We start from the raw sequence: 21,633 nt of genomic DNA, 5'->3' as shown, positions 1-21,633 counted from the left end.
CAGTAACTTGGGTAGACAGAAAGGCTAACACTTAAATGCAATTTCTGATTTTTTGGAAAGGAATTATTGGATGTTCTTTGGTCCTCTTCACTTATTCTGTTGCCCCTCAGGTCTTTTCTTTTCTGCTTTTAATATTAGATTTTGGGAGATTCAATTGACTGCCATGCCCTACTGCCTAATCAGTCGGGAAAAAAAGCACCAAAGTCAAGAAAAATATTTTAAGAGATGTCAGTTCCATAAAAGTCAACAGAGATAAAGAGATTTATTGCTTCTATCCTCACTGCTGACCTGATTCTATTGGAGTCAGAAATCAAGAAAATCCGATTGTTTGTGTGTGGGTATGAAAGCAAGCAAGCAAGCATGAGAAATAGATTTAGTTTGTAGGGGGAAAAGAATAATATTTATAAGTTGTCAGAAGCCCCCAGAAGTTGATATTTTACTGCACTGCCTCAATTTACAGAACTTTCTTTTTTCTTTTGTTGGTTTGGTAGAAGAAACAAAAACAAGATAAATTAAGGCATTATATTCTGTTATTAGGTTTATTAATTCATGTACTCATTTGAGCAATACTTATTATGCTCCTATTGTATGCTGAAAATTATTCTAAGCATCACAGTTAACAACAGTGAACCATCCTAATTTGGATCTAATTTCATATTATATGGCCTAAGGGAAATACATTAGTCTGTAATTTCATATAAAGAAAGATGAAAGGGATTGGGCTAGAGCAAGAATGAGAAAAGTACTCAAGTTGCCGAGTACCATCACCTCTAGGAATTTCTGTAATTATGAAGTACCTTTTAGCTCAGAGCTAAGTTAGAAGAGACTGTAAGTCCATATAGAAGTCCTGGATGCTCCAATTAAAAAAGAAAAAAAAAGAAGAAGTAGTCCTGGATGGTCAGAGGGCCGTTAAGTCATTGATGTCTAGATTTTCTGGGATGGAAGGGAATCTAGAGATGATTTTAGCATTCTTCTTTTTACAGATGACAAGGAATATGCTGCTTGGGAGGACAGATTTGTTCACCTGGCTCGTCATGATAGTGTAAAAAATAAAAATGCAGTTTCTTGTGCTCATTTCATGGCAAATTCTTCCAAAATGTTTTAGGACCCCCTTATCTAAACAGTTTCTTTCAAAGGCTGTTCTTGTTGTAAGGTTAATAGGACTGAGTGCTGTAGACTGTGTAAAGTAGGTTAGGCTTTAGTTCATATGGAAGACAACTCAAATACTGCTATTTACACATATTTCAGGTTATACTATATATACATATAGTAATGCCAAACATTTTAGGCTGTTTACTGTCATACCTACAATCACATTCAAAAATTTAAATATTCCAATAATTACTCAATTAATTTGACAAGGAGGAATTACTTATGTACTTTAAGCTAGGAATTCTGTAACATGAACACCCCTTTATATCATTGTAATTATCAAAATTTCCTAGGTCACACAATCCATAGCCTCTTAACACTAAAATCATGTGTCTCCATTTTATATTATCTGGGAGAGGAGATAAAAGGCAGGAGGTTTAAAATTACAGAGATTTATTTTCATCAAAAGCATCCATGTTCAAACATTCTGGGCCTCATTAAAACAGATTAACTTCAGTATGCCAGAAAAATTTGTTCTTATCACCTACCCTCTGAGTCTAATTAGTTGTTTTTTTTTTAAAATAGATACATTTATGCCATTTTGTAAATTCATTATAAATGTAAGAATAAAGATACAGTGACAAAACAGCTATTAGAAATTTTAACAAGATTTTAAATATAATACACTATAAATTGTATCCCTCATTAAAAAAAAAAAATGTACCCAAAATGGACAACATTCTTTGAATGCATCTAACCACTCAGCAACTTTTTATGCATTGACCTGAAACATATCCATCTTGTAAATACTGATTCCAGATTTCAAGCACATCTCATGGGTTCCAGTTTTTCATTGCTTTTGTTCTTTTTCTTGCACTTATATCACCAAAACATAACGCTTTTGAATATTTTGACTACCCTAATTTTTTAAAGAAGAGGATGTCCATATTCTATGTTCCAAACCGTAAAACATTTTATTTTTAGATTTATGAAAATGAAAGTCACCCAGTGGTGTCCAAGTTTTACAACCCCATGGACATGGAATTCTCTAGGACAGAATACTGGAGTGGGTAGCCTTTCCCTTCTCCAGGGGATCTTCTGAACTCCAGGACCGAACCCAGGTCTCCCTCATTGCAGGCAGATTCTTTACCAGCTGAGCCACAAGGGCAGCCCAAGAATACTGAAGTGGGTAGTCTATCCCTTCTCCAGGGGATCTTCCCAACCTAGGAACTGAACCAGGGTCTCCTGCATTGCAGGCAGATTCTTTATCAACTGAGATATCAGGGAAGCCCTTTAGATTTATGAACACAAATTAAAGAAGGCAATGAATTATTTTCCATTTCAATAATACCCTTTTGATAATCTTTGTATGCCTTCTAGGCTTCAGCTTTTGTTCACTTGTAAAATATACCAAGTACCTTTTGGTAAACAAACATAATAAAAAATATTTCTCACATGTTTTTTAAAGAAAAAAGTATGTCTGATGCCATTATGATAAAATATACATGATGAAATGCCTTCTGTTGAAGGAAGGACTGCTCAAGGACCTCATATTTCCTTTTCTGTCCTTGGAAATGATGGTTCACTTGTTCAATACTGTTCACTAATTTCTGAGAAAAACCATGTAATTTATGGTCATCTGAAGATATTTCTGAGATTTCTGTTCAACTTCACCATCATTATCAGAATCTTGAGTGGTGTTATCTGATTGTGCTATTGTTTTCTCATTTGCCTAGTAATTTTGAAATGTCTGTGTTCTACTCATTGCCAGTATAGATGAAATTCTTAAAAAAATTGTAGTTCTTAACTCTGTAATGAAAACAGTAAACAAAAATGCTACAAATAAGGTGGACCTACACTTCTCTTAAACCTTTTTGAAGAATGATACAACATTTTAGGCAATGCAGTAAGAAAAACTGACAAATGATTAAAAGTTTATTTGTTTAACTATTATGTCATCCTACCAGGTGATATTATACTATAGTCTTATTATTATAATCTTTATTAGAATAACTTGGCAGTGTCCAGTCCAAGATGGCAACATAGGAGACTTCTCAACCCACCTCTTCCCAAAGACATACTAAATCTAAGCTACATGGAACAATGTCCTATAAAAGAAATCCTGAAACTATCTGAGTGGCTCCTACATGTCCAGGAAAGTACATATCAAAAAGTCTATCAAAACTGGTAGGAGAGACAAAGACACAGCTCAGTTCAGTTCAGTTGCTCAATCGTGTCTGACTCTTTGCGACCCCATGAATCGCAGCTCGCCAGCCCTCCCTGTCCATCACCAACTCCCGGAGTTTACTCAGACTCATGCCCATTGAGTCGGTGATGCCATCCAGGCATCTCATCCTCTGTCGTCCCCTTCTCCTCCTGCCCTCAATCCCTCCCAGCATCAGGGTCTTTTCCAATGAGTCAACCTTTCGCATGAGGTGGCCAAAGTATTGGAGTTTCAGCTTCAGCATCAGTCCTTCCAATGAACATGCAGGACTGATCTCCTTTAGGATGGACTGGTTGGATCTCCTTGACACAACATCACCATAAATCTCACCTTCATTTTGCCAACACTCAGCACTCACAACTTCCAATTTCTCCTTGAGGAGTGAAGGATTTGGAGTTAACAACTTACTAGGCAAATAGTCCCTCAAAAACCTAGCTTTATTAGCTCTGAAGGCCAAAGAGTATGTGTCTACAAGCCTATAGCAAACAAAGAAACAGTGCTTAAAGGGCTCTAGAGGACTCATCTGGCTATCCTCTCAGGGGCTAGAGTAGACACAGTAGACTGAAATTCCCATCCTGCAGTCCTTCCCAGAAAGGAGGCTTGTTTGCCTGTCTTAAATGCTGCAGCCTGAAGGCCAGGTTCCTAATTTAACACAAACCTAGGGGCCAGCTTTGGGTTTCCCAGGTGGCTCAGTGGTAAAGAAGCCACCTGTAGTGAGGAGATGTGGGTTCAAACCCTGGGTCAGAAAGATTCCCCTGGAGGAGGAAATGGCAACCGACTGCAGTATTCTTGTCTAAGAAATCCGTGGCATCACAAAAGAGTTGGGTAAACTTAGTGACTGAGCACACACGCATGTGGAGGCCAACTTCAATCCTCTCCAAAGACCAGGGAGCCCAGTGGGTACCATCTCTGGCGTTCTCCCTATGTCCTTTCCCAGGTCATGTGTATATTCCTGCAAGGAACTTGTGCACAGAATATATGGGAAAAGTAGATCCCTGAGTTTCCATAAGAAATCTTATTATTTTATAAAAGGGAAAACAGCAAGATAAAATGGTTATTATTTTATTAAAAATGTAAATTCTCTTTATAGAGAAATCTTTTAAAAAGAAAAGTCATGTAACATCTATTCTCACAGTAGATAGAATTTCTTAAAAAGAAACCCCAAAAGTTTGAGCTCAGAGGACCCTGATAGTATTCCTGGGATTAAATTTAAATCATTTATATTGAATAAAAATTGAATGTCTTCTTTATAGGTACTCTTCAGGGAGGTAATAGGCACACTTCTCAAATACAGTCTCATCCAAACCTGCTCCTTAAGACTCATGACAGATAACTGAAATTTGAGCCTAATGCCTAGATTTTTAATTGTTGAATTCCAAGTTAGTAAAATTTACTTTCTCAGGCTTTTCAAAGTAAACAGATTTACTAAAATGTTTTTGTTAATACATTCCCCTAAAATCCCATTGCTTTAAAAATACATTTAGAATAAGTTTTTAAATGTTGTATATTTATTATAATTTGACTTCCTAATTTTCTTCTATAATTTCAGATTAAGATCATGAGTAAAACCTTGACTTTAATTAAATTTTTGTTGGCATTATATAATCTGCAAAGGTAAAATTTTGAGTCCCTGAACAAAGATCTAGCATTTAGCAATAAAATTCTGCTAGGCTTTGTATTATTCAGGGAGAACGTTCTGCTCACCCAAGGAAATCAAAGCTTGGAAAATAAACATAAGCTCTGCATGAGAAAGCAGAGCCATGACATCATTTTGGCTGAAGATAACTAAAGTTTATTGATAGGGGTTAGGAAGCCTGCCCTGAAGTGGTTATGTCAGAGGCAGAGACCATTCAGGCAGCAGAAGGCAGGTATTATGTGAATAGTCTCCAGAGCATAAACCATAGTTCACCAAAAATATTTCATAATGGTCACTATTCTTTGCTTTTGACTTGTCATGATTAATATAATCACAAGTGAGCAAGTCAGTGTTTGCTTCAGGGTATTTCTCTCTACACCAAGATGTCTCAGATATTTGGATAAGGACTACAGTTACTAAAATTACAAAATATAGAGTCCTTCCTACTATGTGCATGTTTACATAGAGGTGACCTAGTAACATCCTAACAGATGGGGACATTTGAGTAGGTGAATTAACAACAGTTTAATAAAACATCGCATATTTGAAGGAACTTGTCTTACACTGCCCACTTGGTAGGTCTTTGCTTTTATAAATTCTAGATATTTATCATTTCACTTACTCATTACTCACTTATTTTAGTTTGAACAATATCAACACGATGGTTAAGTACAGTGATCTGTATTAGGCTGTCAAAAATACTAGCCAAGTGGTTCAAAAACATATCATCTACAAGTCAGGTCCACATGCATACTAGTTTTCTTAGAGTGGTGGGTGTGTGTGTGCTCAGTCTGGTCCAACTCTTAGCGACCCCATGGATTGTATCCTGCCAGGCTCCTCTTGTCCATGGTATTTCCCAGGCAAGAATACTAGAGTGGGTTGCCATTTCCTTCACCAGGGCATCTACACCACCCAGGGATCAAACCTGTGTCTCCTGCATTAGCAGATGGATACTTTGCCACTGAGCTACCTGGAATAATCCTGGCTTGTGACTAGTTTTTTTTTTTTTTTTTTAAGTTTTTAATATTGTCTGGTTTTACTCTCAAGGTTTCTGAGAGAAATTTTGTGGTCACTCTACCTGTAAGAATCTAAAAGGACTCATCCCTCATCCCTTAGTTTTCAATAGCTAATTTTGATTGTAATAAAAATAAAAAATGTAATAAAAATGGAGTCATTTATTATTCCACTATTACTCTATTAATTTATTACTCCATTAAGACAAGATTGTAAAGCAACTATGTTTTGTTGTTTAGTCACTAAGTCATGTCTCACTCTTTTGAGACCCTATGAATTGCGGCCCACCAAGCTCCTCTATCAGTGAGATTTCCCAGGCAAGAATACTGGAGTGGGTTGCCATTTCCTTTCCCAGGGGATTTTCCAGATCCAGCAATCAAACCCGAGTCTCTGCATGTCAGGCGGATTCTCTACTACTGAGCCACCAGGGCAGTAACTACACTCTGATAAAAACAGAATGACTCAGGATAGAGGTGAAGAAAACCCAGACCTTGCCATCATGCTTTCCATTGTGAAAACTTTCCATTAGTGGAGGGTGCTGGGTTGAAGGATCCAGCAACTAGAGACCTATGATTTGCTCAAAGGCCAGAGTTAGGTCTGATTTTTTTGTTGATTCTTATACTGTATCTAGTTCAGTCTTGGGTAGGTAGAAACAATAAGCACTAACAGATAGATTAAATTCTTACTTCAACACGTAGACAAAAGAATGACCATTCAATATTAGAATACTGTATGTTTGTGGTGATTTTAGAGAAGGCCTCTCTGAAGCAAACACCCACACACAAATAGGTCACTGAAACTTTATTTTGAATAAACTTTTCTTTTTTTAGTGAATACAGCAAAGAATGAATAAACTTGTCTCTGATGTTCTTTGAAGCCAAGTATGCCCTATAGACATCAACAATTGATTTGAGAAATAGAATGAGGAAAAAAATAACTAGAGTAAAAATGTATTTATACTGAAAAAAAGTCATGTTTTTACAAACAGATTGACTCTAGACCGTGTTCTGAAAATGAAGCTTCAGCTTCTAGTTAAAACTTATTTCCCTCTGTAAATTTTGTATTTCTCTAATTACAATTGCTTTAATATTAAACAGACTTTTCCAACCCATGCCAAGCTTTTGTTTGTGAGTAATTTCCATACCTAAATTAAAAAAAAATTATGATGTAGACCTGCCAAATGTATTATTAAATTAGTGAATTCTAAACTAGGGCATTGTGATATCCTGGTGTGATGGAAGCAGCACTGGAGTGCTACTGAAGCACAGGGGTTGTGATGAGATCTGCCTCACTACCAACACTTCACCCTGAGAAAGAAATAGGACAGATCCCAGCAGAAACAGGGTATCTAAGACTTGGAACAGCCATAAACAAACACAGGTACTCTAATTGGACATTTACGGTAAAGTCCAAATTGTCACAGAAACCAGAATCCTTGACGATGATCACTTATTAAAAAGTAAGGAATGATCAGTCACCCTGCCTGAAATCAGCTCCTTCCTTGATCCTGCCCTTCTTTGCATAATCCCTATCATAGTAAATAGCTCCAATATCCATCTGACAGCCTAAGCCAACACCTGGATTCATGTTTATCTCTTTCATTAGCCTCCTACTTATGCCCCTAGCAGCCTTGCCCAAGATCAGTGAAAGTGCCACACTCATGCTACCCTTCTATTAATATGTACTAATACCAGAAGAGGTTTGGCCATTCTTTTTCAATAAACTATTCTGGATATTTGAGAGTTACCAGTTTAATAATATGCCCCTTCTTTGGGCTAGAATCTTCTTTTTTCTCAATGAGATGGAATGTTCAAGAGCCTAAGAGATAGAAGCTATCGATGCAATGCCGAGGCAGTATCACATATCACTGCATGCTTCTCTAAACATGAACATATTCAATCATATGAACATTCCTAGGCTCCTGAAGATGGATGGCTGAATGGCCTTGCTCTCAATTATAACTGAAACTCAGTAGAGGTTGAACTTCCAAGAAAGCATGTTCTGAGAGTTGGAATTTCTCTCCTGAAACTAAGATTGTAGGCCATGATAAATCCAATTAAAACTTCAGTTTTTCATACACAAAGGTAGTTTCTTCTTAATTTTTTAAGAAGCTAGGCCTATCAAAAAATAACCAAGAAAGATTATTAAAAGAGTTGCTTATTGCAAGTACTGAAAAATACTGAAAAATCATTTACATGTTCTAGGTACTGTATTAAACTCAATGAATATGACAATAAGCAACACAAACAAAAATCCCTCTCCACAAGAAAAACTACATTTTTTTTTTCTTGAAATAGTTAGCTCATTGTTAAAGAAAAGAGCAAAGTTACCATGGCCCACCTAAGAACAATTCATCTTGTTTTGTTTTGTTTCTGTGAGAAATAAAAATTCTTATGTGACAGAATGCCAGAGATCTCAATCTCCATTTGTAGAGTAATGACACTGAAACTTTCCACTCTTACTTCAAATGACTATCCTATATCCCTACAGAGAGGACATCTATTATGTTTGTTTTCCATAATCCATTTCCTGTTCTCTCTGTAACTATTCCAATATTATGCTGGGAACATTTTCCCTAGTGGATCCTTTCTGATGACCTGGCCAATCAAGATTGGAAAAAGGTTAGAAAAGCTGCTCACAGATTCATCCCTGCAATGGTGGCCTAAAGAAACTGCCCATTATGTGCTGCTACCTGGAATCCAGGTTCTGCCCTGCTTTCTCAGCATCCAATTATCCTTGTGAGCTCCATAAATTACTGCATGAAATCTTCCTCTGCTTATTTAGCTTCAGTTTCCCTTGTTTGCAGTCCAAGATTCCTAATAGATACACCATGGATTCTTCCAGAGGTGCTGATTGCATTCCCTGGGCTCAGAGCAGGCCTTATTGTGCCTGGCAACAAGCACTGAGACAAGTATATTTTACTTTGAAAATGAAAATAACACAAAAAGATGGTTTGAAGACTCATCTCCTAATTTATTCTTATAAATTATTCCTTGTGATTAATGTAGCTAGTAGCTAAAACTGTTGCTTGGACACAACACAAAAATGTCAGAAAATTATTTTGCTGGGTAGTAAAAAGCTACTGACTTTTATACCAGATTATTATTACAGCAATTACACAGCTGACATGCAGAAGCCTTGAAGATATGTGGCCCTCGGGATAGCAAATAAGAAGTCTGAAATAAATGAAACTCAAATACCAGAATCGTGTTGATGGTCAGCACTGCTCCTTTTGGCAGGAGAGCAGTTTCTTCTCTTCCAAGAAAGAATTTGCATGACACTTGCCATAGATATTACTTTTCTTCCCCGTCACACATTAACTGACTACCCAGATGCTCAGAGCAAGAAGAGTAACACCAAGTGCTTATTAAAACAAAACAAAACAAAAAAGAAACACCTTTCAAGAATGCACAATGTAATCACAAATATGAATGCCTTGATAATTAATAACTTGGGCTAGCTTATAGCCTAAATCAATAATGGTTTATTTTGCCCATCTCAAATATATAAAATTCCAGTCATGATCCATTCTCCACACCCCTTGCCATAAGAGCTAAAAGCAAAGCCTGTGTCAAATTCTTGATTCCGTATCTATTGCAGACACAATGCCAGAGATAAAACCTAATGAGTTTCTACAAACACAACCAATTTGTTAGCATTGACTGGTCACTTCAGTGAAAGAACCAGTCAATTTAATCAAATTGGCCAAACTGGCCTTAAGCTGAAGTGACAAATGGATGCAGTCAAAATAATCAAACAACATAAACAGACTGGGTGTGTTTACTTCAGTATCCTTATTATGGTTCTGAATCTTTATATTTTTTCGCTAATAAGTGCTAGTCTCTGCTGAGTAGGAAAACATTAGTATTGAGGATCACAAAGTGAGATGCCTGCTTACCCTAGTGGTCATAGCCAATCATCTGAATGAGAAAAACCTGTGAGCAAATGGACTAAACCTTCCCCCAACCTCTTGACTGAGGGCATGCCCAGGAGTCCTACACCAGACTTTCTAATCATTGGCATGTGAAGAATCCAGAAGAGACATTGCCCCTAGCCAGAGTATAATTGGTTATATACATACAGCATAAACATACATTTACTGGACAGTGGACACAGGAATACTGAATTAGAAAACATACCCAAGTGACTCCACCAGGAATCTAAGAAGAATAGACAGCAGAGAGGGCTTTCTAAAGCCCCAAACAATCACGGTAATTCACTTCCAACTGTTGCCCTGCTGGTACTCTTCCTAAGCAGACAGCGGAGGGCTGCTGCATCTCTCAGATAACAAGGTAATTAATGTTAAAAAGGAAGACCATACTGAGGAGGGTCAGTTGTAGCTTCAGAATTATAAAAAGGTAGAATTAAAGAGCCTATTTCCATTTGGCACTAACTTTTATTTTTCCCCCTAAGGCTTATTTTAAAAAGATTTGAAAAGGCAGGGGTAGAGATGTGAATAAACAAAAGCTATTATAGAAAAATGAAATTCCTTTCCTTTTGGCCTCTTGCTATTACAGAACTTTTCTGAAGCCCCAGTGGCATTTTATAACCCAACTTTCCAAAATTATTCATCTACTTAAAAAAAAACACAGATCATAGAACATATTCATAAACACCTTTTGGGGTGATGATGTCCTATCAGGGTGCCCCGACTTTCTGCCCTGATTCTCTACTTTGCAGGTAAATACATAACCACTATTTGTTAATTATCCAAACTACAATTACTGTCCAATAACATCTGGAGAAATTTTACCATCAGAAGATAGTGATGGGCTTTCAGAAAGCTATATGGAAGGATTACGTAAGATTTGCTTTTCCCAGATGGCGCTAGTGGTAAAGAATACATCTGCCAATGCAGAAGATGTAAGAGATGTGGATTTGATCCTTTAGTTAGGTACATACCTTGGAAGAGGGCATGGCAACCCACTCCAGTATTCTTGCCTGGAAAATCCCATGGAGAGAGGAGCCTGGTGGGCAGTCCATGGGGTCACAAAGAGTGAGACATGACCGAGTTGACTTAGCACGCACATAAGATTTAAATGTTCTACTTTAAAAGACTAAGAGAAATTTAATATTCTTTCAAATCTATGGCATTTATGTTATAATAAATAGCAACAGTAAATGTGATCTTTAAATAAATATGAAGCATAAGAAAATATTCTGCCTTATACAGAAGCTAAAGAAATGAAAATAGATAGCCAATGAGAATTTGCTGCATGCCTCAGGAAACTCAGACAGGGGCCCTGTATCAACTTAGAGGGGTGGGATGGGGAGGGAGATGGGAGGAAGGTTCAAACGGGAGGGGATATATGTATACCTATGACTGATTCATGTTGCGGTTTGACAGAAAACAAAATTCTGTAAAGCAATTATCCTTCAATTTAAAAATAAATAAATTATAAAAAAAGAAAAAAAAGAAATGAGACCTTGAGAAATATTATTAGGCTTTACTTAGAGAAGATGTAATCATAAACATGATAAGAGTTAACATGTACTAAACACTTACTCTGGGCTTCCCTGGTTGCTCAGTGATAAATAATCTGCCTGCCAATGCAGGAGACATAAGAGACATGATCCCTGGGTTAGGAAGATCCCCTGGAGTAGGAAATGTCAATCTAATCCAGAATCCCCAATCCCATGGACAAGAGGAGGCTGGTGGGCTACAGTCCATGGGATTGTAAAGAGCCGGACACAACTGAGAGACTAAACAACAACAAATACTTACTCTCTGTAAATACTAGACTTAGTGTTCTAATACATTGAAACATTTAACACATTTAAATTGCAAAACAACCCTAAGTGGTAGTTTTATGACTTTTAACCTCATTGTTTTAAAGCGAGAAAAGAAGACTGAGGCACAGAGAAGTTGAGCAACTTACAAAGGTAACTCAGCTAATAAGTGGATAAGCAAGGATTTAAATGCTGAAAATATAGCTTTGAGATCCATATCCTTAATCTATACACACAGAAGCCTTAAACTGTCTGGATATCTGTGTAAATGAAATAGTATATATAGCTTAGTTTTGAACATAATGTTGAATATGCAGGACAAGCTCTCTAGGAATGCTAATATTAATGGCAGAAGAAAAAAATTATAGTAAATAGTATATAAATTCTGTACTGTATTCTAAAAACATTAGGATATATTACATTTTTGATACTATTTACTTATATATGTGTATATACCATACTCACACACTTAATTACTTAGTGGTGAAATCTACGTCCAGAAAAGATACCCATTACAGAAAGTTTTTAAAGGAGTTTTAATTTCTTCTCTACCTATAATGTCTGCTTTAGGGGGCTTCCCAGGTGGCACTCGTGATAAAGAACCTGCCTGTCAATGCATGAAATGTCAGTTTGATCTCTGGATCTGGAAGATCCCCTAAAGGAGGACATGGCAACCCACTCCAGTATTCTTGCCTGAAGAATCCCATGGACAGAGGTGCCTGGTGGGTACAGTCCATGTGGTCACAGAGAGCTGGACGTGACTGAAGTGACTTAGCACACAGCACATCTGCTTTTTGAATGAGTATTCAGTATTAATTTTTTATCATAAATATAATTGATCAATTTGGATTATTGCAAACTATCTTGAGTAAAATTACTTTATAAGTCTTAATAAGCTTCTAGAGACTGTGTATATTAACAACTATTATCCTACATTTACAGTCAAAACAGGACAAGTTTAATGGTTTCATTAAAAGCCTGGCAGATAATGGAAAAGTCAGAATTTGGATTTCAGACTCAAGGAAACAGTTGGATAAAATCTATGATACTGGCCATTTCTTAAAATGTGTCTTAACAACATGCTAAATGACTGTGATATGGAGGAACTATAGCCTCCGGTTTTCCGTCCAACCTCTTAGTTCTCCTGCTCACACAAGCACACAGCCCACCTCCAACACCACTACAGCAAAGCAGCAAAAAGAAATGAGTAACACTAAAGAGAAAGCTAAAAGGCTCACAACTCCTGAAAGTGAGGTTTGCCATAAACACAGGAAGAGGACAGTCCTCATTCCCGAGCGATAGGAAGTCCACAGAGCATTTTTCACCCAGAGAAGGTCTGCCTCATTAACCTTTAGGTGATGGCAACTGAGGGAGACAGCAGAAAAAAGGAGTTGAAACAGCTCCAGGAAAGATGACAACGGGTCAGAAGTAAGATGGGTTGTGACAGGGACGATCTCTAAAGGAAAGGAAAAACATGGACATCGGCGACACAAATGGGAAGTGACAGGAAGAAACTGTTGGGGACTGTAAATGAGCTCCGTGGGAAAAGAAGTGGAACATGCATTGGAGTGAAACCACTGAATTATGGGATTATGCCCCCAGAACTTTTAACGTAGCAACATGGTCTCTCAGCCCACAGAGCAGGCCTAGATTTATTATACATCCTCCTGCCTTCCACATCGTGTTCTCAGAGAAGTAGCAGAGTCTACCGTGACTGGAAAATAAGCCAACCTTTTCTTTTTTACCTCTTCTTTGCTTCCCAAATTAGGGAGAAAACGTAAATGTAAATTTTCCCTGTGTGGCTGTATTCTCACTGAAAGGTGACACTTTAGGAAATCCTGGTGAGAATATTTAATTCTGTGTTTTTGTCTTTCTATCAGGGCTGATGTCCCTTTGAAGGTGCTAATGGTCCCTCTCCTGTTCAGAGCCTCGAATGCTCACCTCTAATTCTTTTCCATAAAAGATCTTTTAAAATGAAGAAATCTGGGATATAAATGTCTCAGTGTAGCTCGTGTTTGAGCCTCAGGTGTTTCTCGGCTGCATTTTCCCCCACAGGTGCTGTTAATAGATTGGATTTCGTAAGGAGGCCCCTCACTCTGGGCTTCCCCGGTGGCTCAGACAGTAAAGCATCTGCCTACAATGAGGGAGACCTGGGTTCGAACCCTGGGCCGGGAAGATCCTCTGGAGAAGGCAATGGCACCCCACTCCAGTATTCTTGCCTGGAAAATCCCATAGACCGAGGAGCCTGATAAGCTGCAGTCTGTGGGTTTGCAAAGAGTCAGACACGACTGAACGACTTCACCTTACCTTATCCTGAAATCTGGGTCACAAACTGCTCCTTGTTCAGCATCCACTTTGTAGGGAGAGAGTCACTCCACCTGAAATTAGAGATAGCATCTCTCTAATCTTGTGGGGTGTTGCAGACTTAATGTCAGCGAGTCCAGTGAGGGTGCATCAGCTCAGAGGTCCTGCACGCTGGACAGCCAGAACTCTGGCAACTCTTCACTTGACCCCACAGTCCCATTTCCACCTGCGAACCCACATGAACGCTTAACGTGCTGGGTGCTCAGCGCCGCTCTGCAGGCTTCACTTGCTCGCGAACAAATGGTTTAGGGTGAACAACAGTAGTCAGGAAGTAGGTTTGTTTGAGTCCAGTTTTTGAAACAAAACTTTTCATTCGATGCCGGTTTTTAATAGAACACATACACTCACATGAATAGAGTCATTATAAGTCAGAGATTGAAAGCAAACAAAACCCAGAGATCTTGTGAAACAAAACACTGCTGGGTCTAGAATAAAATGGCAGCTTTACACCAATGCACAGGGTGACAGATCTATGAGGGCACGGCAAAGGATGTGCTCCAATGTGTTCACAGGATAAGCCCCTGCACTAGATGGAATTCTCCCTCCCTGGGGGAAAATGAGTGCTCTGCAGGGTTTGGAGAGATATCTGAATTAATTAGAAAGGTTTGGGGGGGAAAGATAGCATGAGAACAGATAGGAAGTCCATCACCTCATCGTTTGCTACATACTGGATGGGATAGGGGAGGGGTACAGGATTTGCCAAAACACAAACATGCACAGAAGATTGAACGACTGCCTCTAGGTCACTCCAGGCCTCTCTCCAGAGAAGGAGGCGTGATGGTCCTTCAAGGTCCACACTCCTCACGTGAAGGGACGCCTTGGGACAAACAAGAGCAACCACTGACCTCTGGCAGCTTTCGCTTCAAGGTGTCATGCTAGGGATCAATTCTGCAATTTTCCTGTCCGTGAGACGGATGCAGGAGAAAACATCACATGAGCTTTCACAAGTTGTGAGGAGGATGTCCCAGGTGAGCGAAACGTGTAGCCTCAAGGAAGAGGGGCTTCACACCATCACGGCGGCCGGAGCAGGAAGCAGAGTGAGGAGACCGAACAAAGGGTTAGGGCAGCAGGGGCGGAGGTGATGCAGAGAGCGCCAGGTGATGTTCACACTCATTACTGGTACCATCCACAGGAGGAGCTGGCATGCCAGCGCCTGGAAGTGACCACCGCAGGGACACTGCTGCCTGCAGTTGTTCAAGAGGAAATACAAAGTCTTGGGGAAAGAACAAGAATCAGAGGGGATGTTTTCAAAGAAGAGGGAATGCATTTCTTTCCATTCCTTTTCCATCTAAAGTCTAGGAACTGGCTTAGTGCATGCGTGCTCACAGTCATTTCTGATGCTGTGAGACCCCAGGGACTATAGCCCACCAGGCTCCTCCATTTATGGAATTTTCCAGGCAAGAATACTGGAGTGGGTTGCCATTCCCTTCTCCAAGGGATCTTCCTGATCCAGGGATCCAAACCACATCTCCTGTGTCTCCTGCATTGGCAGGCAGATTCTTTACCACTCAGCCACCTGGGAAGCTCAATTGGTCTAGTAAGGGGAATCGAATGCCTTAGAAACAAAATTCTGGGACTACTATTTATAAAAGATGCTAGCACAATTGGCTTCACTCCAATATGAAAAATATAATTTCCAATGAAAACAAAACTCTTAATGTGGAGGAAATAATATATAAATACATTCAAATTGTCATATTTTCTCACTATTGTCTTATCATGTTACATACTGCATTTGTTATCAATTTGAGCAGGAAGATAAATACTTGTAAAACTTAAAATTATTTAAAAATAATAGAGCTTATGGCTTCAAAATACTGATTCCTCACACACACACACAACAGAAAAAGACATGATCTATATTTTTATAAATACTCTAAAGCAAATCATACAAAAATGTTTTAAAAATAAGCATAAGATGAAAAACAAAGTACTGAAATTATGTTTTAAAAGTAAAGGTCTGAAAGAACAAAATATGATTCAATTTCAGCTAATTAATTATATTCATTGCTCTTTAAAAGCAAATGTAATTTACTAATTTTAAGAATGAGTATCTGTGTCATTTAGAATCAAATCAATCAACCAATAAAAGTTTCAAGATCAATAACATCAATTTTATTTCACAAGAATTCACAGCAGACAATAGCATTAAGTATATATACCTTTTAGTGTAGGTGAAAAGGGAATAGAAAGTAGGAAAATACGATGAAAGTAAATCAAGAGAAATAAAACACAAGTCTACAACCCCTTATCAGAAACTCATGGGCTCAATGGATTTTGCACATATCATATTTTATATAATATCTCCAGCCATACTCTGTAACATATTGTTTCTCAATATTTATCCCACAAAGTGGGATAAATAAGATTGTTAATGCTAAATTGGTGTAGGTCAAGTTTTGTTGCCAAATGTGATTTGATGCCAAACTAAAAGAAAAAAAAAAAAAAGATTGTTTTCATAGTTTGCTGTCTTGTAGAATTGCAGAAGTGGGGTTATATATCTGTATTTTATATGCACACACAACACTAAGTACTTCATTGACGATGCATTTTTGCATCCTTTAGAAGTAATGTAACTAGATGTAATAATTCTATGGGAATTTAAAAGGGAAGTGTCTATGTTTACTGACTTTCAGAGGACTTTGGCGCTATGCAGAAATTACAGTCTGGTGCTATGCAGAAATTTCTATGTGCCAGAAGGATAATGACTGAATTGGGGATGTTAACAGAAAGAGATTTACAAACAGTGTTCAAATATAATTTCAAGTGATGTAAATGTTTGAAAGGTTGCTAAATAAACAGTTTTAAAATTTTAATCACTTCTTCACTAAGTTATTGAGAAATACATGGAGCTCATCCACTGTAGGGCTTTTCATCCTGGAAATGCTATATACTGCAGGCAGGAACCATAGAGGATGATCCACACTTTGAAAGGGCTCTTTGATCTCAGTAGGAGTCTTGGGATGGTGGAGATGGTTATTATAATGCTGTAGAGACTAAGCAAAGGTTATAGTGATATGACCATGAGACATCTCTTGTAGTTGCTAATTGTTGTTGATATGCCTAGAACTGAAATTGATAGCCAATTGACTCAAAACCCTACTTAATATGCTTAAGTAAAACAAAAATAAAGCAAACAGAAATCACAGGTCTGGTGAACAAAAGCCTAACACAAGTCACCATAATAGTCACAGATTTTCACCCTATGCCCAGACCCGAGTCAATCTGTACACTGCTGCTGCTGTTGCTAAGTCGCTTCGGTGTGTCTGACTCTGCATGACCCCGTAGACGGCAGCCCACCAGGCTCCCCCGTCCCTGGGATTCTCCAGGCAAGAACGCTGGAGTGGGTTGCATTTCCTTCTCCAATGCATGAAAGTGAAAAGTGAAAGTGAAGTCGCTCAGTCGTGTCTGATTCTTCGCGACCCCACAGACGGCAGGCAGCCCACCAGGCTCCTCTGTCCATGGGATTTTCCAGGCAAGAGTACTGGAGTGGGGTGCCATTACCTTCTCCAATCTGTACCCTAGGAGTCCCTTTTCAAAGATGGACTATGTGACCCTGACAAAGAATCTAACAATCCTAACATGTATGTAAATCCCATATACTTTTCTTAAGAGACTTGAAGTCATTTACCATGTAACTGAATTAGAGAAAATAAATGGGGTTACTGGAAACTGGATCTGAAGTGATGATAATCTCTGGGCATTCAGAACACTCTGTGGTTTGAATGTTAGGTGATAAATGGAGTTTTGCCCTGGGCCTTTCTCTGTTTTCCCACTTCCAGAACATAAAGATGAAATGGATGTGTTTAGCAACCAATATAATTAATTAGATACATTTATTCAAATGATCCTATTTCTAGTTCTGTGACTTATCAAATGGAGCAATCTTAAGTTACTACTTAGGAAGTTAGCCTTGGTGTTTATGGAGTTAATTACATATGAAGAGTTATCTATCATTATATTATCATACAATTAATCAAAAACTTTGTAAAGTTTGATTTATGAGGTTCCGCAAATCTTTTCTATCAGAAAAAGCATATGTAAAGGCCACCTCTTATCAAATTTTATTTAAAGGACAGCTTCCCAACCAATGTGCTACAGAAACAGTTACAGCTTTGATTGTTACAGTTACAGTTGTTGATAATTATAACACTTGTGTGATTAAAAAATTCTCTTCACCAATTTAGAAATTCATCTTAGAGAATACAACATGCATTGGTATAACTAAGTTCATTTTTTGATAAATAAACTTACAAGTAATATATTTTATTTATGTAACATTTAGATGTCATATAGCATAATAATTGAGAACATGAGCTCTTTATTTAAATACCTGTATGTAAATTCACTTTTACTAATGTGTCTAATGTGCGTGTGCTCAGTCATGTCTGACTCTTTGCGACCCCATGACCTATAGCCCGCCAGGCTCCTCTGTCCATGGGATTTCCAAGACAAGAACACTGGAGTGGGTTGCCATTTCCTTCTCCAGGGGATCTTCCCGACCCAGGGATCTAACATGCATCTCTTGCCTCTCCTGCAATGACAGACAGATTCTTCACCGTTTGCACCATAAGGGAAGGCCTCACCTTCACTACCTACCACCTAAGTGATCCTCGTCTAGTTTATTAACTTCTCTGTTAATGATGCTTTCTCTGTGCATCAATGTCTTTCAATTTCTCTAATATAAGATGAAGTTTCAAAAATACTTCTTCTCTTACTCTTCATGTAAATCTCAAAATGAAGAACATATTCTACTGCATTAGATTAAGAATCATAAGATCACTGAAGTAAAATGTATGTATACGACCAAAGACACAGTCATGATAATGATGATGGTAACAATAATAAAGTATTATTATAACAATAAAGGTTTAGATTAAATAATGAAGTATAATGACTTAATCTTGACAAAATCATTGTGATTTATCTATATACTAGCAACAAAATTTGGAAAATGAAATAAAACTACTATTCACAATAGACTCCCAAACTAAATCAATTACAATTAAATTTAGTGAAAGGAATGTGGCCTCTAAACTGAAAACTTCAAAATCTTGCTTTGAGAAAAGAGGATATAAATACAAGAGATACACTACTTTCTTGGATTAGACAATTCAGTGTTATTAATACATCCTTTTCCCCTAAACTGATCTATAGAGTCAATGTAATCCAAATAACCCCTTGGGATAAATGCCTCTAAAATCTGAGATAAAAGTAAATGTTATTTATTTATTTATTATTTTTTTCCACTTATTTTTATTTGTTGGAGGCTAATTACTTTACAATATTGTAGTGTTTTCTGCCATACATTGACATGAATCAGCCATGGATTTACATGTATTCCCCATTCCGATCCCCCCTCCCACCTCCCTCTCCACCCGATCCCTCTGGGTCTTCCCAGTGCACCAGGCCCGAGCACTTGTCTCATGCATCCAAGCTGGGCTGGTGATCTGTTTCACCCTTGATAATATACATGTTTTGATGCTGTTCTCTCTAAATATCCCACCCTCGCCTTCTCCCACAGAGTCCAAAAGTCTGTTCTGTACATCTGTGTCTCTTTTTCTGTTTTGCATATAGGGTTATCGTTACCATCTTTCTAAATTCCATATATATAAATGCAAACCCTGTCCCCTACCAGGCTATTCAAAAAATAGGGAGGTAAAATAAGAGCAATTTCAGAAATGTAACATCTGTAAAAATTGCATTTTATGCATTCTAAGAAGATTAATGGAGTATTTGCTCCATCAAAATAAAGAAAACATATATAGTCAAGAGGAGTCTAAGCAAACATCACAAAAGTGCAATGTGGTAACCTCAATGGGATCCTAGAACTGAAAAAAGATGTTAGGTAAATAATAGGAATACTAGGTTCATACAGTCAAAGCTATGGTTTTTCCAGTAGTCATGTATGGATGTGAGAGTTGGACCATAAAGAAGGCAGAGCACCAAAGAATTGATGCTTTCGAACTGGGGTGTTGGAGAAGACTCTTGAGAGTCCCTTGGACTGCCAGGAGATCAAACCAGTCAATCTAGAGGAAATCATGGGAGAGACTGATGCTGAGGCTGAAGTTCCAATAATTTGGCCACCAAATGCAAAAAACTGACTCATTGGAAAATACCCTGATGCTTGGGAAGACTGAAGGCAGGAGTAGAAGGGGATGACAGAAGATGAGATGCTTGGATGGCATCACCAACTCAATGGACACAAGTTTGAGCTACAGTCAGGAGATGGTGAAGGACAGGGAAGTCTGGCATGCTGCAGTCCAAGGGGCCACAAACAGTCGGACACAACTAGGCGACTGAACAACAAAAGAATACTAGGTAAATACTTAGGAAATCTAAATAAAGTATTGACTTCATTTGATGATGACATATCAATACAGGTTATTTACTGTAACAAATACACTGTAAGATGCTAATAATAGGGGAAACAGTGTGGGTATATAGGAATTTTCTGCACTGTAGTCTTAGTTTCTATATAAATCTAAAACTGTTCTAAAAAAATAAAGTTCACTTGAAAATCAGTATGATTTAGGCCCTCTTATTTTCCCCTTCTTAGGAATGAGAAAACTGAGGCACAATATAATTTAGTTATTTCCTCCCAAATCACAGAGATAGTAATTTGTAAGGCCAATATATGCTAACCTTAAAATTTCACCCCAGCATCCATGCTCTTAATTGTTCATGCTACATGTAAGTAAAGGCCTAAGGCTAAGAGAAGTAAGTTGTCATGAATCCTTTGTTGCTATACCAAATCATCCCAATCAGAAAAAGGAGGAGGAGATTTTTTCAGTAACGTTCTAGCAGAAACAGGATAAAGAGGAAGAATTTCACTTCCTTACTTCCTCGACAAGTGAGAGCAGCCAAGAATACTATTTAAACCCTACTTTCGGTTGTCCTGTTATAAGGACCTCACTTAGCATTACCAGGATTGTAATAAGAGAATACATATGCAAATGAAGTAAATGGTAGTAAGAGGTGAGGTAATCGGTGTTTAGCTATATCCAACTTAAGGGCCATTCAGGTATGACCTAAAGCAAATGGCCTTATGAGTATACAGTGGAAGTGACAAATAGATTCAAGGGATTAGATCTGATAGAGTGCTTGAAGAACTATGGACAGAGGTTTGTAACATGGCACCGGGGCCAGTGACCAAAAACATCCCCAAGAAATTCAACATGGCAAAATGGTTGTCTGAGGAGCACTTGCACATAGCTGAGAAAAGAAGAGAAAAAAAAGGTGAAGGGGAAAAAGAAAGACACCCATCTGAATGCAGAGTTCCAAAGAATAGCAAGGAGAGATAAATTTTCTTAAGTGATCAACACAAAGAAACAGAAGAAAACAATAGAATGGGAAAGACTAGAGATCTCTTCAAGAAAATTAGAGATACCAAGGGAACATTTCATGCAAAGATGGGCACAGTAAAGGACAGAAATGGTATGAACCTAACAGAAGCAGTAGATATTAAGAAGAGGTGGCAACAATACACAGAAAAACTATACAAAAAAGTCTTAATGGGCCAGATTACTGCAATGGTGTGATACCTCACCTATAGCCAGATATCCTACAGTGT

The sequence above is a fragment of the Dama dama genome, chromosome 31, assembly GCF_033118175.1.
Source record: "Dama dama isolate Ldn47 chromosome 31, ASM3311817v1, whole genome shotgun sequence".
Classification (NCBI taxonomy): Eukaryota; Metazoa; Chordata; class Mammalia; order Artiodactyla; family Cervidae; genus Dama; species Dama dama.
This window is presented reverse-complemented; position numbering follows the sequence as displayed.